The following is a 7,970-nucleotide window of genomic DNA, read 5'->3' as shown; positions in this document are numbered from 1 at the left end:
AAGGTCCTTAACGTCAAAGGACACTAAATAGGAATCTTTTGGGATAGGGCCTAGAGAACGTATAATCTTGAGAAAATCCCCTGTATCAAGTAAATAAGATGGTGCTTTGCATGTGAGGGGAGTGAGTATTTTTTCCAAAAGTATGGAAAATGGTGACAAAATGGATTCCGTCGACGCTACTATGGGTCTGTCATGATCCATGCTGTCATGATCCATGCTGGATCATGACTAGTGTTGAGCTTTCTGATACCGCAAGTATCGGGTATCGGCTGATATTTGCCGTATCGGAATTCCGATACCGAGTACCGATACTTTTTTCGTATCGGATACCGGAATCGAAAGTCCAAAATGCAATGAGCCACTTTTGTGGCTCTGATTGGCTGCTGAAATGACGTCATCATGATGCGCTGTCTGTGCGCATCATGATGCGCCGTCAGTTCGGGCCTTCGGGGGGGGCTGTGCCGACTGTCCGGGGGTCTGTACCGGCCTGCCGGTGGTCTGTGCAGGCTCCGGTGGTCTGTGCCGGCCTGCCGGGGGGCTGTGCCGGCCTGCCGGTGGTCTGTGCAGGCTCCGGGGGTCTGTGCCGGCCTGCCGGTGGTCTGTGCAGGCTCCGGTGGTCTGTGCCGGCCTGCCGGGGGGCTGTGCTGGCCTGCCGGTGGTCTGTGCAGGCTCCGGTGGTCTGTGCCGGCCTGCCGGGGGGCTGTGCCGGCCTGCCGGTGGTCTGTGCAGGCTCCGGGGGTCTGTGCAGGCATCGTCCGATGGGACTACAAGTCCCATCGGGCGATGCCTGCTACCATGACAGTGATTGACACATTAGCAAATGATGGGACAGTAGTAGTCCCATCATCCGGCTAATGTGTTGAATGTAAAAAAAAAAAATTTACATGCTACATACATGCTACATACATGCTACATACATACAACATGCATACTACATATATACTACATGTAACATACATACTACATACATGCTACATACATACTACATACATAATACATATATACTACATGCATGCAACATACATACAACATATATACTACATGCATGCAACATGCATACTACATACTGTATATACTATATATACTACATGTAACATACATACTACATATATACTACATGCTACATACATGCAACATACACACTACATGCTACATACATGCAACATACTACATGCATACTACATACATATTACATACATGCTACATACATACTACATACATACATGCTACATACATACTACATACATACACTACATGCATACAACATACATACTACATATATACCACATGCATGCAACATGCATACTACATATATACTGCATATATACTACATGCATGCAACATACATATATACTACATACAATACATACATATAGACATACAGTACATATAACATAGAGTACATACTCACCGTCACTTGTCACTTTGATCCCCGAAGCCATTGTCACCTGAGGAATAAATATCAAAATAAAAAAACACCAATATACTTACCCCGATCCGCAGAAGTCCACGAGGGTCCCACGTCCATCTTGCGTGGAGAACAGCAGCATCAGCTGATGCTACCGTTCTCTACCAGCTCCAGGAATACAATGACGGAAGGTAGGTATCCTTCCGCACTGTATTCCTCCACCACTTTAAAAAAAAAAAAGTCCCTAGTCTCACTTTATGCCATTGCTGCGTGGGAATTTCACAGCCCCCCGGACCCTGCACAGACCACCGGCAGGCCGGCACAGCCCCCCGGAGCCTGCACAGACCACTGGCAGGCCGGCACAGCCCCCCGGCAGGCCGGCACAGACCACCGGAGCCTGCACAGACCCCCCCGGCAGGCCGGCACAGCCCCCCGGCAGGCCGGCACAGACCACCGGAGCCTGCACAGACCCCCCGGCAGGCCGGCACAGACCACCGGAGCCTGCACAGACCCCCCGGCAGGCCGGCACAGCCCCCCGAAAGGCCCGTACAGACCCCAGAGAGGCTGTACAAGGCAAAAATAGGGTTTTTCTTATTCCGATACCGGAAGTCCCATAGACTTGAATGGGACTTCCGGTATCGGAATCGGCGATATCCGATAATTTTTTTAGATCGGCCGATACCATCCGATCCGATACTTTTAAGTATCGAATGGTATCGCTCAACACTAATCATGACAGATAAAAGCACATGTAACCTTTTTTTTTTCCTTAAGCTGTGTGCTTAAGTTTGGTTTAGCCCCCCAGTGGCCATTAGGATTATTACACAGTGGTGTCTTTTGTTCGAGTTTGCCCCGGTGGTGGTGAGCGTCATTGCACTCTGGTTTCTTTAGTTTAGTGCATGTGATGTAAAGCAGGTGTGATTGCTGGCTCTTTCTACAAGAGATTCAGGTGTTGCAATCACTGTTGGTGATAGTGTTCATTTCAACCATCCTTGGTGGAGGAAGGATCTAGAGAGAGGTCCTGGCAGCTCAGTCAGAGCCCTGTTGTGGAAGGAGTCAGAGGGGACAGCTCTGACAGAACTTGGTGGCAGCTATTCAGGAGGAAAGCTGCATTCTGGTGGTGGACTCTGTTGCTGGGAGCAAGAGCAACAGAGCTAAGCTAAGTGGTGTTTCCCTGTCTGTATTTTCCTGGTGTGTATTAGTACAGCGGTGGGCCCAGTGCCTGCATCACCCAGCTCCCTAGCAAGGGATAGGTGTAGGGTGTGCTAGGGTGACAGGTATCCTGATTGGCGCCCGGTGCGGAACCGGTCTAGGGAACATTAGGAGTGTGAGGGACACTGACTCAGGGGAGTGCAGGAGGTCTCAACGTCCCCGCTCCCTATCGCAGGGCCCACCGTTGTAACTGTTTCCCCTTTCCCCGTGTCTTGTTTTAGTTACCAGCTTGCGGGCCGTGTCACACAGGACAGTTTCATGTGCCATGTCTTGTTGCTTCAGTTACCGGCCTGCTGGTCATGTCACACAGAACGGGTCCACATGACATTATCACCAACTGTATCACTTTTCTCTGGTGAGCCATGGGCAAAGTTCAGACCAGTGAGCAGTTGCTGCTGGCCCTCACTGAGGTTAGTGAGGAGCTGCATGATGTGTTTCAGCAGCACCTGCACACCTGCAGCGGAATTATGAGTCTGAGACTTATCCTCTGCCTCAACTAGAAGGGCCATATATGGCTTTGGCGAGGATGTGCCGTGGAGTCCCTGCTGGGTAGCAGGACTTGCTTATACAGGCAGACGTACCCAGGCAGGTGGGTGGAGTCGGTGTCACCATGGTGCTGCCTGGTGCTCCTCAAGGTGAAGGGGTACGTCCCTGTAGTGAGCAGACTAATGATTTAGTCCTTGGCACTGACGCCGAAAATTCTGTACTGTCAGAGAAGCCATGCCTCCCAAGTCGTGTGGAGGAAGACGACCTGGGAGTGTATATTTCCTCCGCGCCCTCAGAAGGTACTATGTCAGCAGAGGTGATGGTTGGCGAGGTACCTAAGGGCATACCGGTGCTTGTGAACAGTGGAGCTGAAGACAGTCCGGTGGATGCTCAGGTTGTCCAGACTCATAGTCTGAGGTGTAAGACGCTGGACAAACCCATAAGCGTCTAGGCCATTAACTCTGTCCCACTGAGCCAGGGGGGTTAAACCAAGTCGTAGAAGACATTGAGCTGCATAGCGGACACCAGGATGTGTCCCAGCCATACTACGTCTTGGAGGGAAATCCAGCACCTATCGTTGTGGGTCCCCCTTGGTGTAAAAAACACAACCCGGTTTCAGATTGGCAGTCTAGGGAAGTAGTCAGCTGGGAGCAGTCATATGAGGGCTGCTGCCTAGGTGCTACTGTCCCTGCCGTCTCTCTACAAATGCCCCCTTCCTCTCCAGTGGTAGCAGCTGAGGTGCTGCAGGAGAGAAGGGGCAAGGCTCAACCCTCGCCATTAGCCAACCCTGAGAGGCACAGACCTCGTGGTGGAAGGGGTTGGAGGGTGGTGTGTCCCTTGGTGAATTGCGGGGGTGTGAGTGTGGTGACACAGGGGGACACCTCTGTTGTCAGTGCCAGAAAGAGTTCACCCTATTTTGACAAACGAATGTGTGGCAATAAATGTTCAGGTCCGGACCTGTGTGTGAATGAGCATGTATGGGTGGCCACCAAAAACATCCAGTGGAAGTGTTTTGCGGGGGTCTGGAATTCTCAGGTGATCGGGCCGTATCTGGTGTCGGCTGTCCAGGGCCCGGAGACTTACCAGCTGGAGTTACCCACATACTTGCCCATACACATACACAACTCGTTTCCCAGGTCGGCGCTTCGGAGATGTGTGGTGCCTCCAGAACATACATGGCCAATAACAGCGGTGCTCGTTTGTCACCAACCTGACATGCCGGTAGTTGCTGGGGTGAACTCTGGACCTGGGCGTCCCCGCTGTAGGTGGTTCCCTGATGAGGAGCTGTCTTGAGGGTCCAGAGGCCCCTCATTAAGGGGAGGGATCTGTCATGATCCAGCATGGATCATGACAGATAAAAGCACAAGTAACCTTTTTTTTCCTTAAGCTGTGTGCTTAAGTTTGGTTTAGCCCCCCAGTGGCCCAGTGGTGTTTTTGTTCGAGTTTGCCCCTGGTGGTGGTGAGCATCATTGCACTCTGGTTTCTTTAGTTTAGTGCATGTGATGTAAAGCAGGTGTGAGTGCTGGCTCTTCCTACAAGAGATTCAGGTGTTGCAATCACTGTTGGTGATAGTGTTCATTTCAACCATCCTTGGTGGAGGAAGGATCTAGAGAGAGGTCCTGGCAGCTCAGTCAGAGCCCTGTTGTGGAAGGAGTCAGAGGGGATTTCCTTGCAGCTCTGACAGAACTTGATGGCAGCTTTTCAGGAGGAAAGCTGCATTCTGGTGGTGGATTCTGTTGCTGGGAGCAAGAGCAACAGAGCAAAGCTAAGTGGCGTTTCCCTGTCTGTATTTTTCCTGGTGTGTATTAGTACAGCGGTGGGGCCAGTGCCTGCATCACCCAGCTCCCTAGCAAGGGATAGGTGTAGGGTGTGCTAGGGTGACAGGTATCCTGATCGGCGCCCGATGCGGAACCGGCCTAGGGAACGTTAGGAGTGTGAGGGACACTGACTCAGGGGAGTGCAGGAGGTCTCCACGTCCCACTCCCTATCGCAGGGCCCACTGTTGTAACTGTTTCCCCTTTCCCCGTGTCTTGTTGTTTTAGTTACCGGCCTGCGGGCTGTGTCACACAGGACAGTTTCACGTGCCGTGTCTTGTTGTTTCAGTTACCGGCCTGCTGGTCGCGTCACACAGGACAGGTCCACGTGACAGGGTCGGCCTGGGGGACAATCCAATCTCTTGTTTATTTTTGGAAGGATGTAAAATACTGGGGTGATGGGGTCTGTTTTTGTCAAGAAGTCACGTGTTTTTGTGTCAATTATACCTCTAAGGATATAATCAGTAATGATGGTGTTGATAGAATCTCTGACACTTCTCGTGGGATCATGTGATCATTTTGTATAGACTGAACTGTCACTGAGTTGGTGCATATCCTCCCTCATGTAGTCTAATCTGTCCATTACAACAATCGCCCCGCCCTTATCGGCGGGTTTAATGATGATATTAGGGTCCTCTCGAAGAGCTTCTAACGCTTGTAAATCTACCGAATCTAAATTAGGAGAAATATATAGTTTCCCCTTCTCGATGTCTTGACGTTATTTTTAGAAATGCTTTTTCAATAAATTCTATAAGGGATTCAACAGCATGAGTACCAAGTGGAGGTCTATATGTGCTCTTATTACGGAGCCCTAAACGATCAATAGAAATAGGGCATAAAGAGATGGATTTTACATACCTTCTGTTCTTTGTCTAAATCCTTTACACTATTGCTCCCTTTTTCCCTTCTCTTACTGCTCTTATTTCCCTATCCTCTATAGGAACAGGCTCCTTATTTAATGTGTATTCAATAGTAGTGATAGTGAAAGACTATGTGCCCTAACACACTAGAGCAGCCAGACCGCCAAACTTCCACACCGAGATACAGAAGGCAGGCATATAGTAGGCGCATGTCCGCGCCATCCCTGCCAAACGTCACAGGCAGGAATGCCTCCCATTCACCGCTCTCCCACACAGGGATTCAGAGCGATGATGCGCATCACCGCATCTCTTCCTGTTATGCGGTCCAGCCAACACAGACCATTGTCCCGCCCTCTGCCTTCTTATACCGCGATAACACACATTACCAGTGCCTGCAACACTAGCGGCGGATACCGCGTTTCATACAGGTCGCACGGCGCCACCACCCACCAACGGTAAGGCACTCTATTCCCCACTAAAGACACCATTTCATTTTTACCATGTGTACAGCCTTTTAAACCCCCCCCTTTTTTTCCTTCCCTATAGAGACGCCCACTTTTTATTAAGTGTGGGTAAGATCCACTACATTCCACTTACCAGTTAGTAAGCGGTTCTGGTTTTTATATTTTCTTATTTTTCTTTCACCAGGCTTTATAAAGGATGATTTTCATCGTCTCCCACACACTTTGGACACCTGTCAAATCTCTTTTCTATTTGCTCAGGTCCGATTTATACATTTATTATTTTTATAATATATTCATCTACTATGTCTTATTGAATCTTTATTCATATATCTCATACATTCAGGTCTCTAGGCCCTCTTACCCATTTTGGATGGCATATTACTATTGTATTATTCCTAATACAATCGTTGCGTTTCATATAGTGAGTATTTGTTCATTCACTCAAACCTGAATTTCCCCTAAAAGACCACATAAGTGTTTGACGTTCCTTTTTTTATTTTTTCATGTTTATTTATCTTCAGACACTCAGAGATTTATCCACTGTTTAGGCACATCAGGGGGTCTCCTAACGCGACATGGTGCCACCATTTATTCCAGCCAATTTTATGTTCAAAAAGTCAAACAGTGCTCCCTCCATTCTAAGTCCCAACGTGTGCCCAAACAGTGGTTTACCACAACATATGATGCATCAGCGTACTCAGGAAAAATTGCACAACAGCTTTGGGGGTCTAAATTCTAATTTTACCTTTGGGAAAATAAAAAATTGGGGCTTAAAAATTATTTTTGTGGAAAAAAATGATTTTTTTATTTTCACGGCTCTGCGTTATAAACTTCTGTGAAGCACTTGGGGGTTCAAAGTGCTCACCAGAAATCTAGATAAGTTCCTTGTGAGGTCTAGTGTCCAAAATGTGGTCACTTGTGGAGGTTTCCATAGTTTAGGCACATCAGGGGCTCTGCAAGCATAACAACGCCCCCAGAACATTCCATCAAAGTCTGCATTTCAAAACATCACTACTTCCATTCTGAGCCCTGACGTGCCCAAACAATGGTCCCCCCTACATATGGGGTACCAGCGTACTCAAGACAAACTGGACAACAACTTTTAGGGCTCAATTTCTCCTTTTACCCTTGTGAAAATAAAAGAGGAAAAAAAATGATTTTTTATTTTCACAGCTCTGCGCTACAAACTTCTGTGAAGCACTTGGGAGTTCAAAGTGCTCACCACACATCTAGATAAGTTCCTTGGGGGGGTCTAGTTTCCAAAATGGGTTCACTTGTGGGGGGTTTCCACAGTTTAGGCACATCAGTGGCTCTGCAAATGTAACATGACACCCGCCAACCATTCCATCAAAGTCGTCATTTCAAAACCTCACTAATTCCCTTCCAATCCCCGACATATGCCCGAACAGTGGTTCCCCCCACATATGGGGTACCAGCGTACTCAAGACAAACAGTACAACAACTTTTGTGGTCCAATTTCTCATGTTACCCTTGGGAAAATAAAAAATAGTGGGCTAAAAAATCATGTTTGAGGAAAAAAAAATGATTTTTTATTTTCACGGCTCTGCTTTTATAAACTTCTGTGAAGTACTTTGGGGTTCAAAGTGCTTACTACACATCTAGATAAGCTCCTTGGGGGGGTCTAGATTCCATAATGGGGTCACTTGTGGGGGTTTCTCCTGTTTAGGCACATCAGGGGCTCTGAAAACGCAACATGACGCCCGCA

The sequence above is a fragment of the Dendrobates tinctorius genome, unplaced genomic scaffold (genome assembly GCF_039654945.1).
Source record: "Dendrobates tinctorius isolate UK_male_01 unplaced genomic scaffold, ASM3965494v1 ptg000019l, whole genome shotgun sequence".
NCBI classification, from domain to species: Eukaryota; Metazoa; Chordata; class Amphibia; order Anura; family Dendrobatidae; genus Dendrobates; species Dendrobates tinctorius.
Note: the sequence above shows the minus strand (reverse complement) of the source record.